Source organism: Gorilla gorilla, chromosome 1, assembly GCF_029281585.2.
Source record: "Gorilla gorilla gorilla isolate KB3781 chromosome 1, NHGRI_mGorGor1-v2.1_pri, whole genome shotgun sequence".
NCBI classification, from domain to species: domain Eukaryota; kingdom Metazoa; phylum Chordata; class Mammalia; order Primates; family Hominidae; genus Gorilla; species Gorilla gorilla.
The window spans coordinates 168176025-168192987 of record NC_073224.2 but is presented as its reverse complement, the minus strand read 5'-3'; the positions used below and the strand labels follow the sequence as shown (position 1 = coordinate 168192987).

General features: G+C 34.9%; 1 protein-coding gene and 1 long non-coding RNA gene across 2 annotated transcripts in view; both read right to left on the bottom strand.

Annotated features, from left to right (window-relative positions):
- Positions 1-16963, bottom strand: part of NEGR1 (neuronal growth regulator 1) — an 874525-nt gene that overhangs the window by 381499 nt on the left and 476063 nt on the right. The gene's annotated exons all lie outside the window — the stretch shown is intronic.
- Positions 11412-15462, bottom strand: LOC115930847 (uncharacterized). The gene is made up of 2 exons (XR_004067449.3): positions 15262-15462; positions 11412-11716 (listed from the first exon to the last, which is right to left on the bottom strand). It is a non-coding gene; the product is annotated as an uncharacterized lncRNA (long non-coding RNA).

The window sequence follows — 16963 nt, the reverse complement described above, 5'->3', positions numbered from 1 at the left end:
GTATGTGCATATTATTTCTACTGTTTTTTTCCTCCAAAGACTTGGAGTCTGGGTTAGTTTGGATGAACTATATTTCTGAAGCTTTTCCAAACTGCTTGAGTCAACAAGCTAGACGTAACTATAAATCTTGGGAGAATTGGCTTTTTTGCACTCCCATATCTGGTAATGGCTGGCAATATCAAAAGAACATCCTTCCTTTCACTGGGCTGGCACTCCCCTTTTCAGTCTTGGCCAGCCCCCAAAAAGTGAAAGCAGATCTACGTTACATAACAAACCTCCTGGAAAAGGTGTTGTTCTCAAACTGAGATAAGAAATTGTTTCATGCTTTTTTCTCTAAATTGGTTTGCTTGTGGGTTCTTGATGGTTTCATGGTCTGCATCTCACCAGCAACATTATTTTCTCCAGCTGATAGACTATGACTGACTTGTCATAGTTTATGGCATTTCAGAGATTTCTATTGCTTCTCCCCTCATCCCCTCACTCAGAGATAGTGATAACAGGAAAAAGATACCAAGCATGAGTTTTAAATTCAAACTTGCCAAATTCATGAAATACCTACGGATAAAATATGCCAGAACAACTTAGGGGTAAAGAATACGTATAAGAAAAACGTATCTGTCGAACTTCAGTTCAAACTTTGAATTATGTTGCTTACTTTAGTGTTTTCTCTCATTTAGGATACCTATGCACGAGTTTTTCTCAATCTATTCTGTCCTTTGTGGGGTCACCTATAAAAATCTGGCAAAATAGGCAGTGAACTGTTTTAATTCATCCATCCATCCACCCATCCATCCATCCATCCATCCATCCATCCATCCATCCAACAGACATTTATTAAGCCCCATCTCAGGGTGACTAATCTTAAGGAGTCCATGTCTAAAGAGTTAGAAAGATACAACATTTCTAATCACAATGCAGAGTCACTAATCCTACAAAGACTTACTCCCAAGGTGTATTGGGAACACAGATTTGTAACTCTAACTCTTCCTTATGGAGGCAGAATTGAGGGGATGCTGATATTGGACAAGGCTTTTTGAAACAGGTGGAATTTGAACAGAATTTGGTGGTTTAAAACAGTAGTTTCCCACACCCAGCTAATCATCAGGGATAACCGGATGAGTTTTTCGTGATTCTGGGATGGGAGAAAGGTTGATTTAGGATATTCTAGACCAATAGTATGTAGTGAGTTCCAAAGTCTACAGATTTTGGAAACACTGATTTACAGAACACCAGAAAGACCTCTCCTTAAAATTCTCTCTCCTATATTTAAAATCTGCACTCTAATTAGAAAGGCTTTTTTTTTTTTTTAAAGATCCTCAGAATATTTATTTGCCTTCAAGGGACTAATGTTAAAATGTAACTAACCCTACAAGAAATGATGACTTATTAACTTGCATCCATTTTCAAACTCACTGAGAGCAGCATAGTGCGTGCAGTGGGGCACCATCCTGGAAGTAGAAAGATGCAATAGGCAACATTTTACCATCGTGTTCTTTTCCCTTGAAAAGCTCAGGATTGGTTCTAAATGGTAGTGATCAAGAAGAGAAGAAAGTAAGACTTTGAGAAGAATGAACCCTACAGGATATGGAATTATAGAGAAACTAAAGTGGAAATTACTTTCTTCTATTTTCTTTCTCTCCGTCTTCTCTGGACTCTCTAATGCACGGATTATGCAAAGGCATAACAATTTGCCAGTTAGATTTTCAGTAGCAAATAAAAACATACACTTACACATGAAACACACATGAAGTAGGTTTAGTATACATGAAAATTAAATGTGATAAAATGAACTTTTAAAAGGCTGCTGGTTTTAGAGAGCTTAACATTTATGTAATGATTTTAACATTTTTGGTTGCAGGCAAATTTCTCGCATCCTGTACAAACATTTTATTTTGAAGACAAAAACACAACATGGTTACACAAGAGTTTCAATATTTTGGACTGTAAAGATTTTTATTTTTTTGATTCGTTTTGGCGAGAGGATCAATAGCTAGCCTCTGCACATGAGTGTGAATACACCAGAGTTCAAATCACTGCTGTACCTCAGGCTTGCTTCAGTTTCACTTACTTGGATAATTCAAAGATATAAAACACTGCTTAAAATCAGGACCTTAATAGCAGCTACTTCCTCAAGCAACAGCAGCAGCAGCCAGCAGGCTGGAGCACACTTATTGTCGTGCTGTATATCACAGGGAATCAACAATGCCTGCATAATTCAGTCTCCTCCTTAGTAGAAAATGGTCACAAAATAGATAGGAAGAACACTGCAATTGAAATACCTTACAGCACACTAATGTGGGTATCCTAGTGAAGTATAATTCTTAAGGCACCAACTATATAACTTCAAAACCTTCAGTGATGGTAACATTTTATTAAGAATTAATAATGAGGTTTTTTTTTTTTCCTGGAAACAATTTGGCAGTATATTTTAAGAACTTAAAAAATTTCTATTCCATTGAGCCAATGATTCCCCTTCCAGGAATTTATATTAAGGAAAGCAGGTACCTTCTTTCAGTGTAGTTACTATTCCCATAAACCTGGTGGCCAGCTCCATTTGGAAATGTGCCAACAAATACCCTTTGGAATGGCCCAAGTGAACTGTTTTCTTGCCTCATCCTTGGCAGTGAACTATTTTCCCTATAAACCAGAGGAAACAGCCCAGCTGTGTCAAACTAGAACCCAGCTGCCTTCTTTGCGAACATTTCCCATAGCTAAAAGCTTGCTTTAGGGTTTTTGAAAACATGAGAGAACCCAATGTCTACCCTTGGAGTCACAGAGTTATAATGTAACACCTGGCTCCTGGTTTTATAAGGTAAGCCTGCTCAGGTTCAATATACATATTCCTTGTTAGGCTCAGGTTTCTCAAAATGTGTTTTAGCATATTTTTATATCTAAAAGCTGCTCTGGTGTTTTATGCATTTGCAGAGGAGATGTGTCATTTTAGCACCATTTGAAAAATAACACCTTCTTTGAAGTACTCTGGTTTCTTTGTTCTTTGTAAATAATATTTATTTTTCTAATCATGAAGATAATATACATTCACTGAAAAGAATGTAGACAAATACATAAACAGTAAGGAAGAAAAAAAAGTAGCGTATTAGGTTGTAATATCTAAAACTGCCCTTTAGTTAAAAACAAATGGATATTGGCAATTTCATATGATTCAATTTAATATAATGCCACCATTTAACAAGAATTATTGTTAATAGTTTGACATATTTTATTTTTGTCTTTTTATTCATATGTTTATATAGATCCTAGAAATTTCCATATGATCCAATAAGCTCACCAGGGAATTGGTGCTGAAGCCTTGGCTGGAAATAAATAGTGTGCCCTTCTCAACACTATTTATAGTGATCCCTTCTCAACACTGTACTCTAGAAAGGGAGTGAGAAGGTAGTTGGATAAGTATTCAAAATAGGACACTGTGGCTTTCTGCCTTCCTTATGGGAAACACGTCTAAAAAAGGTTACCCACAGCAAAGGTTAGTATTTGTTGAACATTTACTGTAATATACTGAGAGACTAATGACTTATTTGGAGGGGGTGAGTTTGGGTCCATCTTAGGGCAAAGTTCTACATGTCTAGGCCAATTCTTCCTTCCACCCACCCATCTGCTTTTGTGATAGTTGGTTTGTGTGGTGGTTCTATCAACATGGACACAAATTTTTTAATACTCTTTCCACTAAAAATAGGATCTCTCCCCTTCCCCACCTCGTATTAAATTGGTGTAGGCTCTTGGCTGCTTCATACAGTAGAGTTGTGGAAGAAATAATGCTATTTGACTTCCAAACTGGGAAAACAAAACAAAACAAAGCAAAAAATATTTGTTTCCGGTACTGTTCTCTGAGAACACTCACTCTTGGAGTTCTAGCCCACTGTGGTGTCACCACCTCGGGGCTACCATGCTGGAGAGAACATGTGGAGACACCACATGTGGTCGCCACGTGGAGAGACTGTGATAACAGAAAGAGAGAGAGAGAAAGCTTGGGAAGCACCTCAGCTCATCTAAGCCCTGACTGCCTAAGTCATCCCAGTGAGGCCTCAAATATCCTATCTAAATTGCACAAATTGCAGTCTTCTGAGTAAAACAAATAATTGTAGTTGTTAAAAGCAACCACGTTTGGGCACAGTTTTTAAAAGAATAAAGAAAATTTGAGAACTTGTCTTATGTGACTTCACAACTTACCATAAAGATACTACAAAGCCAGTGTGGTGTTGGTATCAAATAGACAATGGAACAAAGTAAAGCCTCCAGAAATAGATGATAAAACTTCCCATGATGGCCAAGGCCCTGATTACTTATGTTAAAAACAAAAATACCTAATGTTATGGATAAGTAACATACATGAGTAATGTGAGTCAAGACAAAGTATACATACATATTGTGATTGATGGGGCCAGGTAGAGAGCACCTGTCTAAAGAGAGCAGCTACCACTGATAATTTCCATCCTAAAAATAGAAAAGTCTAGGCTTGCTAGATCTTAAGACTTGAAATTTTAATTTTTTTTTTGTACCTTACAATCTCCTCAAAATATCTGTGAAATTAGCCTGGCACTAACCCAAATGACACCTTTATAAGAATTAGAAAAACATGAAGACACTTCATCATTACATGTTGGACAATTTTCTTGATATAAAAGTCTACATGGTTTATGAAAGTAAAGAGTCCCTGCAGATTTGTGTGTGTACAAAATCTTCACCATATGCTGAAAGCTCTTCATGGTCTGGATTCAGCTAGAGAGCCACAATCTTGCCATCTTTGCCTCACTCTTGGCAAGGCCTTCAGACTATTTTGGCTTTGAAAGACACAAGGAATCCATTTTCACATTACTTTGTTTGTTTTCTTATAAAAGTTGTATATTATCACACTAATGTGTGGTTTCTCACCTGTCAAAAACTAACCATGATTAGATTTACAGAGTAACTGCCTTAGAAAGGCCTAGAGTCTTGCCTTAGAAAACATTCTGAGAATGTGTTTCATCCAGAAACTTAATGATAAAACCATGATTCATGTTAATATTCTGCTTCCAAAAAATTTTGGAAGTATAGATTATCATGTATACTTTTTAACGTCCATGTTACCTTATCTACTTTTCTCAAAGAGAACCCTTATTTTTTTAAAAAATATTACAAACAAAGGTTATCATGCAGCTATGTGCCAAGAGATAGTAGAGTCCTATGGTTACATGTGCCAGTTCTCTCTGAAATTGGACTGGATTAAAAGATAACTTGCCATGTGTTGCCTCCTAGATCATTAGTCACAGTGGTCTAAGTGCATTCTCTTATAATTCAATATCGAAGAAATTGCTTTTGTGGCATTAACTATATTATATTCAAAATTATATAAATTATTGAAATGCTATGCCTACTGCCAAGATATAAGACAGTTCACATGGAAAAAAAAAGTTGTGTTTTAAATTATTCATTAGAAAAAAAGGCAGTCTCTTGACAGAAATTGTTTTATACTGGGGCTAGCTTCTGGGACTTATATTTAAATATAAATCACAAAAACTCAAATTTTCAGATATTCTTAATTCTCTTTAACTCCTTGATTTCCAGCAAGAGGATTAAATATTATATACTACCTTAGATCTACAGTTAGATACGTATTGTATTGAATATGTGGGTGTGTGTGTGTGTGTGTCTTGTAACATCAATATGTGCCTTTGTTTATACTGAGATATGGTAACAATGGGGAAAGTCTAATTATAGGAAGGCTACTCTCAAGAGATCTCTCTCTTACAGATTTATATATTATTCATTTGGTTAGAAAATGTTTGTCATTTGCTATGCACTAGGGACTGAGATAGGTGCTGTTGATTTAACATGTAATAAAAGAGTTGTTTTCCAGTAGCTTATATATTATGGAAGAAAATAAACATTAAAATAGATTAAAAATACAATTATATCAAGTTATACGAGAAACATATACATAAAATATGTATACCTTAAGGAAAATTCACCCAGCTCAAACAAAGATAGAAGGATGGCAAAGGCGATACAAAGATATTTTTTGGAATATGTTGTAGCCGTCTAAATAGACAAATGCATTCCAGGTCGAGTTATACACGTATGGAGGCTGGACAACATGAGGACCCTATCGCAGACTCTGTATTCATCCTTGTGGCTGTAATTGAACTACTTAGCTAGTCACACCTAAAATTATTTCCTTTATTCACTTTCAAGACATAAACAAATGTCTCTTTTTGTAGATATTTCTGGAGAAGCCAGATGAATGCAAGAACTATTTTATATTGATCGCTGAGTAATTTACAAGATCATAATTAGTACACAGTAAGTGCTCAGAATGTGTTTAATGGGAATATTTTTGTCAGTTCTAAATGTTCCTTGTTTGGAGATTTAGTCTTTAACACATTCATTTACAAAGTCATTCTCCCTCATATTAATTACTACATTCCGAGGAACAGAAATACTTTGCCACTTCTCCCTTTTGGCTTAAAATATTAATATATTGAAAGTGAACTAGTCTCTTGGGTGTTACATAAGGAACACTAACATGCTTTAGCTTCTCTCAAGTACTAAGTGTATAAAATATTTTCATATCCCAGATAAAAAATATCATGTATTTTTATTTTTGTTTTCTTGATGCTATCAGATTCTGTTTTTAAAAACTTAAAAAATGTGGTTAAGACTGAAAGGTGTGTTTCCTTGGGCACTCGTGCTCTGGAGCTACCTCTCCAACCTGCTGAACTTTCTTGTTTTGAACACTCCAGTCTCGTCACTTGATAAATCCACCAAAAATAAGCCAAACCAACCCCTTCTTCTTTCTGAAAGATGGAAAATCCAAATATGCTACCTGGTAAAAGTTAGCTCTTTTATTCTGTATTTTTGCATACACCTAACTATCATTAAAACCTTTTATTCACAGCTACTACTATAGTGGAAGGATGGAAAAGTATAAACTATATCTAAATATTTGGATTTTAAGGGTTGAGAGGGATAAACATCAAGGATTAGCTATGCCAAAATAACCCAATTTACCTTTTGAGTAGGTCAACTACTTACCAAGAAAGAAAATTCTATGAACATATTGAGTGTATATGTAGATTTCAGGAGCCGTTTGACAATTGTTGACAGTTTAAGCAATAAAACAGAGTAGTGTGGACAAGTTGCTCACATAGCCTGACAGAGACCTAACTGGTTATGCCACTACAACTTGTATTGGTGGTAGATTCATGTCTATATGGAAGCAGAATGTCAGCAGTGCTCAATAATAATCTGTATTTGGCTGTTTTGTTTTCTGAATTTTAAGCAACTTGGATGTATCTCTGGGAGACACATTTACTGATAAAACTATACCGGAGGTCAGGTGTTCAGTTTCAGTCGTTACAACGTGCTAGCAACACACAGATTTTATTTTGCCATTAGACGCCAGACAGAATAGTAAAGTGCATACATGCAGTACTACGTTAGGACACTGATGACGGAACCAGGAGTGTTTACATAAATATAAAAAATGCAAGGAAGGAGAAGAGTATTTGCATTTGCTTGTGAATTTGTTCTCAGTTGATCTAGTAGAAAAAAGTATGGTAGACTTCAGGTGATTATAATAAAGTATCCTAAACAAGAAGTATCCTAACAATAGAAGAAACTATTTTATGAGAATACAAGCTCCCTGTCATCACACGGTTTCCAGAAACTATGGAAGACCAGTGGGATTAGAAATGGGATTACTACACTGAGTGAATGCTTGAGTCAAATAATACTGTTAGGATTTTTCAACTGTGCGTTCTTTGAGTGTTTGCTGCGCTACATACCTTTGTATATGAGGAAGTAAACTCAAGGAAAATGCCATTAAAGGGCCTGGCTATTAGCAACTGAAAAATGAGATCTCAGGGAGGTTAAGTGATGAACAAAAAACATTTGTTGTTCGGGACTGGCGATAGGACTGGTAGACAACTGGGGAAGAGGAGGAGAAAAATAAGAGGGGAGGCAACCAAAATGTAGATAAAATGAACAAGCCCATTAGAGGAGAGAAATGGAATTTCTTCTTACATTTCACATATAGCTTTTCCCTTTCTTACAGTATTTTTAAACAAAACTGTATAAATAGAAAGTATGCACTGACAAACAATGTCAATATCAGGTGGACTTGTGGAAGGTAAATGTTGGATTTTCAGGAATTTTGTGAGTTGAATTTTAAGCATATTCATTATTACAATTAAATAATATTAAAGTTAAATTATACTAAAAGCAAAAATTTTAAAAACTCAAAATGTATCACTTTCTCAATATTTTATTACATTTTACTGTCGTGTGTTATCTTGGGTTACTTACGTGTATTGAATCTATATGGTAGAAATGGTCTGCTACTGCATATCTCTCCTCAACTTTGTATTTAGTGATATCAATCTGAAAGTGGCCACAGTGGCAGTGTTTAGAGCATGGAAATTGGCAAATGCTATAAATTATGGCTTTTTTAAAAAAATATTTATCAGTAGCCTACCAACCTTTACCTACATATAAGATACATTTAAAGTTATTCATTTCATAAATACTGTAATATTTCATAATAATAGAATATTTCATAGTGTTCCCATCAGATATTGAGATCATGAAGAGGAATCAAAGGCATGTTCTTGCCCTCAAAAAGTCTAGAATGTAGTTAAGAGAGAAAATGAGAACATTAGTAACTGTAAAGCGGAACACCCTAAGAGTCATAAGAAAGATTCAGAGAAAAAGATCACGGTACTTTAGGTGAGAGAATGAGTAACTTTAATTGGAAGTAGGTAGAGGAAGGGCAGGTGGAGAGGAGAATCAGAAAAGATTTGATGAGAAGAAATTTGAGCTTGGCTTTGAATAATGGAACAAATTTGGACTTGGGAGGATGAACAGAGAATTGTGAGATCAGCATTTGGAAATAAACAGTTAGTAAACATATAGGACATATTTGCCGATCAGGCAGTTTAGCTTTACAGCTAAACTTGGTAGAAACAAGATTAAAATGTTAGGATGAGAATAAATTATAGAGGACTTTGAGTTAAAACATTGCTAAAATAATGGACGCAAAAACAAACATGTTGTAAATGGCTAGTGTATTCCTTCTGAGGGCCTGAAGTTTCGCAGGCCCAAATAAGATTTTGTTTAATTCTTGGAACGGAAAGAACGTTTGATTAATATCTTTGTGGGAGGGAAAAAAGAGACTACTGTTTGCTATTTGAAAACTCCATGGCTGGTTGTATGTTGGTTTCTCCCCCTGTGATATGAATATCCTATCAAGTGTTTATACCTAAGCAAATTTTTGTGAGTTTGCATTTATAGAAGTCACAGTGTATGCATCCAGATTGATGTGTTAGTATAAATAGATGGAAATATGTTTCTCAGTTGATGAGTAACGTAAGAGCCCTTCTCATCCTGTTTCACCAAACAGCTAAACCCACACACTTTCTTCCACACTTCCTCTTTTTTTCCCACATTTATCTCTGTATTGTTTTTCATTTCCAGAGATAGGATGACCACCTGCCTTTCCAACATATTGCAAAAACAACAGTGACTATGGTTGATTTTTTTCTAGTCAGTTATTTTATTGAAAAATAAAATGTACCAAATGGCAGCAGAGTCACCAGCTGATGAGAAGGTTTTTTATGTATATAACGTGGTGCTTTTGATAGGGAGTTGGCAATACTGTGCTAGGATTTTAATATCAAACTGTTTCCATCAGGCTGGAAGCTGTAACACTCAAATGGTACCTTCAGGAACTAAGCTGTATGCTTGCTACTATAAGGTACTTTTTGAAAGGGGGCTATAACAAAATTTATAGAAGAAAAAAGAACTTTTCTTTTGTAGTAGAGAAATATCTTATTACTTTCTAGGTGTTGCAAGGCAGCTAATTGATTACCAAGTTCATTTTCCTCTTCTTGGCACACAACTAAATTATGATTCCCAGATAAAGTTACTTATGCTTGAGTTTTAAGCAATGGAATGTGAGGAGAAGTGATGTGTGCTCTTTCCAGGATTGGCTCACATAAACCTCCCAGGAGTGATCCTCCTTGCTGTTTCCTTAGAAATTGGAAATCACATATTGAAGATGGCATAAATGCAAAGTAGAATAGAACTAGTCTCTAGAGAATATGGGCTGCCTGTAGGAACCATTGATTGGGATGTTCTTTTTTTTTTTTTTTTTAGATGGAGTCTCGCTCTGTCGCCCAGGCTGGAGTGCAGTGGCACGATCTTGGCTCACTGAAACCTCCACCTCCCAGGTTCAAGCGATTCTTCTACCTCAGGCTCCTGAGTAGCTGGGAAAACAGGCACCCGCCACCACACCCGGCTAACATATATATACATATATATATTATATATATATAATATATATATACACATATATATATACATAGATATATAATATATATATACATATATATACACATATATATAATATATATACATATATATATACATATATATATTATATAATATATATATATATATTTTTTTGTATTTTTAGTAGAGACAGGGGTTTCACAATATTGGCCACGCTGGTCTTGAACTCCTGACCTTGTGATCTGCCTGCCTCGGCCTCCCAAAGTGCTGGGATTACAGGCTTGAGCCACCACACCCGGCCTGGGATGGTCTATTAGCAACAAATAAATAACAGGCCTACACAGTTTTATAAAAGATATCTACCAATATTTAAAGAACTAATTTTCATGCTATATAGCCTACTCAAGAGAAGATTCAAGATACAAAATTTAACAAAAATAAAACGAGGAAAATATTGCCAATTCATTTCATGAAACTGACATAATGTGACATTAAATATAGGCAAGGACTGTACAAGAAAAGCAATTTCACTTATAAACACAGAAAATTTTTAATTGCAACACTGGATTCATCAAGTGAATCGAGTAACATATATAAAAATTTTGCCTAAGCAAGTGTTCTTATGTTAGGAATGAGGAAATTATTTAACAGCTTATAAATTTAATACATCAATACAGATTTAAGGATATGTATATATATATAAAATCATGTCAATAGATATAGAAAAAGCATTATATAAAAATACTATAATTTATAACAAAAAGTTGCAATCTAGGGATAGTTTCTTTCAAAATGTGACTAAAAAGATACAACAAAATTCACAATGCTCATTATCTGTAATTGTGCAATGTGAGGCATATTTCATTAAAACTGAAACAAGGTAAGGAAACCCACTTTTTCTGTTTCACATTATAGTAGAGTTCCTAATCAGTTCAATACGATTTAGAAATAAGTTAAAAGGATAAGTATTAAAAGCAAAGGTGCAAACAAGTCATTGCTAATAGATAACTTGTCTTTGTAGAACATTCAAGAGAAGATACATACTATTGGAATTGATAAGATAATTCAACTGGATTACAGAAAATATGTTAACTCTTCCCCCCCTTAAATCTATAAATGTGACATAATTACATTAAATTCCATTTTATTTACAGAATTAAAAAATTCATCCTATCACTCATATTGAAGAGTAAAGGACCAAGAGTAGCCAAGAACAATCCTAACTAAGAAAAATAAAAGAGAATAACTTATCCTTTCAAATTCTCAATGCTAATTATAAAACGCCAGGAAAAAATACAGCCTAGAATAAAACTGGCACACACAAAACTCACAGCACTCACAGAACAGACACACACAGGTTTTGAATAGGATAGCGGAGTATTACAAATCAGTGTAGAAAGATTCAATCAATGGTGCTAGGCAATTGGCTACCCTGTGGGGAAAAAAAAACAATACAAATGAATTTGGACCTCATGCCATGTACATAAATAAGTTATGCATAGATTAAAAGTCCAAATATTAAAATCAAAATTTTAAAATATTTTAATAATATAGAATTACTTTATAGCATTGAAGTTGGAAAAAGAGTAAGATGTAAAACACAAGCCAGATGAAAAAGATTGGTAAATGTGACTATCTTAAATGTAAGCAGGTAAACTTTGGTATATGTGAGATACCATAAACTGATTTAAATAAAGCCACATTGCAGGAAGCATTCCCAGAGAATTTAAACAAACAAGCAAAAGATTAGTATTCTGAATATATAAATAATTTCAACAAGTCAAAATGTTAAAAAAGGTCTACTAATAGAAAAATGGATAAAGAATATGAATGCACAATTTTAAAAAGGGGAAACTTTAATGGCCAATTATTTGAATTACTTGACAAGAAGTGCACCTTCACTTTTAGGCAGAAAAATTTAAATTAAAATGTCACAACTTGAAATTCATAATATTGGTGACACTTAAAAAATTAGGTAATACCAAGTTGATGAGAAAATGAAAAATCATACACTGCTGAAAACAATATAAATCTGCAAATAATTTGAAAACAGCAAATAAAACTGAAGATACACATATATCACTACAATTTCATTTCTAAGTATTTGAATGCCCTAGAGGAAATACTTAGAAATGAAATTGTAGAGATTTGAAAGTGTAGTCCTGAATCACCTGGGAGCTTTTTACAAATACAGATACTCCCAGATTAACTAAATAAAAAGCTGCAACTTAACAAGATCTGTAGATAATTTATATCTACATTAAAGTTTGAGAAGCATTGCCCTGGACTAAAGCAGTGGTTCTCAATATTGAATGCACATTAGGACCATCTGAGATGTTCTCAAAATATATCAATTCATGGGCCCCACTCCTGAAAAACTTGAATTGCCATCTATACTCAAGAACTTCCCAAATGATCCATTTCATTGTTTATCCATGGAATCTCTGTACTAGAGAAAATCTCATATATGCACAAGGAAATACATGAAAGATTATACAGTTTCCAAAAGCAAAAATCTGAACAAATCCTAATTGACCATGTGTTTATAAAATGTTAGGTTGTATAATATAATCTTCAACTGCAGACAAAATGAGTTAACTGGGTCCCTGTGTATCAATATGAACTATTCTGAAAAATAAAATGCTGAGTGCAAAAAGCCAGTTGGGAAAGAATTGTGCAGTATGAAATTATGATACCATTTATGAAAATATATGTCAATTTTGTAAATTATTATTTAGAAACTAAAAGTCCAATCCTTTAGGAAGGGAGCAGTGTTTTGTTTAAAATATACTGTGAAATACAGAGCTTCTACAATTTAGACCAGGCTGAACTTTGGGGATCATTTCAAAGGCCTCATTTGGTCCCAGAGAAGTGGTGCATTTCTGGGTGTACATGTAGGTCACAGATTAGTCAACCTTATGGTCATTAAAATCTAGCTTTTGCAGCAATGCTGATGCTAATGTTGCTCTCCTAACTGGATATTAACATAGTTCTATATTCTAATTTTTAACATTCAGTTGACCTGAATTCTCATCCAATCTCCTGACCTCTCTACCACCACACATATTCATACAGTTTTCCTTCCAAGCATACAGAAGCCCTCTGTGTGTACTTTCCACTCCCATCTCAGGAGGCACTACAGAGCCTGGGTCATGTTTCAGCCTGTGCAAAATGAGTCCTATTTACATACCTGGGCTGGAAGAGTACAAGGTGTGTTTGAGAAAAAGATACTCTGTTAATGTGCAGCACTATCATCAACTAGGTTTTGTGTGTGTGTAATTTTGGAGGTAGTGATAGACAAAGTCATTTCTCTCTTTAGAAAAAATAATCAAGAAACAGGTTTTGATTTTGTGCATTTTCACCAAATTCAAATAATCTAGAAAAATGGAGCGAGATCAAAAGCTACAAGAAAGGCTCAAGCGAGCTGGATGCGGCATAGCCTGTGGTGACCAAGGTTTTTGTTTTGTTTTGTTTTGTTTTGTTTTGTTTTGTCACAGTGAAGAATGACATACAATTAAGTGAAATAATTTTTCAAAGTGAATTCTGCAGCAAAAACTCCTTTTTAATTTTATCCATCAGAAAGTTTGCAAATGCCTATCATCTACCGGTATTATGCTCCCTTAAGGCAGGAGTCATACTTCTTTACAATCTCTTTAGAGAGCCAGGGGTATAGATGTACAAAAAGACATCACAAAAGAAGTAAGTAAATTGCTTAGTACCAAATAAGGGGACACAAATTCACTTCTGGAGGAGTTGAGAGAAGCGATTTGGCCTGGAGTGCTCAGAAAGACTTTTTAAAAGTTGTAGGTTTTATATAGGGGCCTGATAAAGATTACTAGGGGCTTAACGGTAGGGACAATGGGTTGGTCATTTTTACAGCACATATTTACATAATTGAAACTCATTAAATATTTGCAGATGGTGAGAGACAGGATTTGTATCATTAAAGAGGAGAAGGACTTCAGACAAGCTAGTATTGCTTGCAGAAAGACAGATGGGAATGCCAAAGGAGAGCAGGAAATATTTCTCGAATACTTAATATGTGTGAAACACTGTGCTACATACTTTATATCCATTACCTCATTTAGTAATGTGCCTCGCAGTACCACACAGTCATGCTATGAATTAGGAATTATTAACCTAATTCTAAGAGAAGAAAAATCTGAGACCAAACTGATCATAAGCGGCAAGACTGGGTCTCAACCCAATACTGTTTTTCACTAAATCTTGTATTTAGTATATTAAACATGCCACTTGCTCACAAGGATCTAAGCTATTGAGTCATGGTAAGAAGATTCAAAATGAAAATGTCCAATATGAAATCTAAGGCCACAGAATTTGGAGTTAGGCTGCCTTGAAACTCTGGTGCTTACTATTTGTTTAACATTGAACAAGTGACTTAAATTTTATGATCCTCTATTTCCTTCTGTAAAATTTGGATAATTAGAGAAAATACATTATAGTGATTTAGAGGAGAATGTATAAGATAATAAATGTACAGAAATAGAACATTACCTGACATAAATTATGTATTTGATAAATGTAGGCTTTATAGAACTAACATTAAATGCTGTTGGATTGAAGAGCTTAAGCAGTCTTTCCTGTTTTTTTAAGTTTCAGAATGGCTCTGAATAATGTATACATTATACATTAATTTATTTAGTTGTCTTTGTTTCCTTCTAAATAACATTCTCTGAGCACTGACTCCTCTTCCGTGGTTAGGTAGACTGCACCATTAACTTAGTCATAAATTTTCTATTTGTGCAGATCATTTTTATCGAATATCTTTAGAAAAAACAGAGTTTATATTGTTTAACCTGTATCACTGTAGTATCTAGTTGCAGAAGGTACTCAAGTATAAAATCTGTATGTTTTTGTCATAGGTATCATTCCTTGCCATTGAAAACATTTATGATTCTTTAACGTTGGCCAATAGATGGCAGATATTAAAGGACACAAAGAGCCAAATATTCTTACCCTTCCAGACCGGATACTCTCTCCTCATACAAGATAAACAGAGCACAGCCAGGTGAGAGAACGTGCTGTAGAGAAGCCAGCCCCCTGAAGCTATGACTGGCTTTTCAAGAGTATCACTGATCCAGACCATTTAGAGAGTAATATCAGACTCGGTGGAGCAGAGAGTCCCTACATTTAGCCTAAAGAAAAACAGCAACTGAAAAAAATACAGAAAAAGTCTTCAGGAGAAAGTTCATGGTGAATAACCTCTTAACTGAGAAATAAAAGATACAGAGGTTAAATATAAAAAAATGACTAAAGAGTAAGCAAAGAAAGTATATAAAAAAGAAAGATGACAAAGCTAAGACATTAGGTGAAAATAAAAATTACAATTGCATGTAATAAAAGAACAGGATAAATAATAACTAGCATTAATTATATCTTCACTGTGTACCAAGAACTATTCTAAGTACTTATGCATATTAAAGAATTACATCTTCACAATATTTATGCGAAACATTTTCACTCCTATTTTGCTGATGGGGCGACTAAGGCTAATTCATTAACTTGCTCAGATCACTTAATTGTTAACTAGAGATCTAGGATTCAAACTGAGCTGCTCTGAGTCTGAAACCTAATATTTTTTTTCCTCCAAGGCTATACAGGCAGAAAACAAAAACAGTAGAGCTTTATAAGACAAATCTTGGATTGAGGAGAAACATATTGCCTGGAGAAACCTTAGCTCCTCACAGAGCTGAGTAAGAGTGTTGATACCTTACCCCAATAATCCCTTTAATCCCCTATTTTGTGAGTGCACCTATGAATGCATTCAAAGACTGGGGTGTAAACAGTTTATATAAGTAGCCGAAGGTACTATATTAAGACAGTTATCACTCTGCATTATTAAAATTATATCCTCACTTATCTGCCTTATTAGACTGTGAGCCTTGAGCCTTTTGAGGGTAGGGGAAAAGATCTTGTATTGAATGGTGTGTTTTTTTTATTATTATACTAAGTTCTGGGATACATGTGCAGAACATGCAGGTTTATTACATAGGTATACATGTGCCATGGTGGTTTGCTGCACCCATCAACCCATCATCTACATTAGGTAGTTCTACTAATGCTATCCCTCCCCTAGCACTCCACCCCCTGACAGGCCCCAGTGTGTGATATTCACCTCCCTGTGTCCATGTATTCTCATTGTTCAACTCCCACTTATGAGGGAGACCACACGGTGTTTGGTTTTCTGTTCCTGTATTAGTTTGCTGAGAATGATGGTTTCCAGCTTCATCCATGTTCCTGCAAAGGACATGAACTCATTCTTTTTTATGGCTAAATAGTATTTCATGGTGTATACGTGCCACATTTTCTTTATCCAGTCTAACATTGTTGGGCATTTGGGTTGGTTCCAAGCCTTTGCTAGTGTGAACAGTGTTACAGTAAACATAGGTGAGCATGTGTCTTTTTGGTGAATGATTTATAATCCTTTGGGTATATACCCAGTAATGGGATTGCTGGATCAAATGGTATTTCTGGTTCTAGATCCTTGAGAAATTGCCACACTGCCTTCCACAACGGTTGAAATAACTTACACTCCCACCAACAGTATAAAAGTGTTCTTATTTCTCCACATCCTCTCCAGCATCTGTTGTCTCCTGACTTTTTTTTTTTTGAGATGGAGTCTGGCTGTGTCACCCAGGCTGGAGTGCAGAGGCACGAT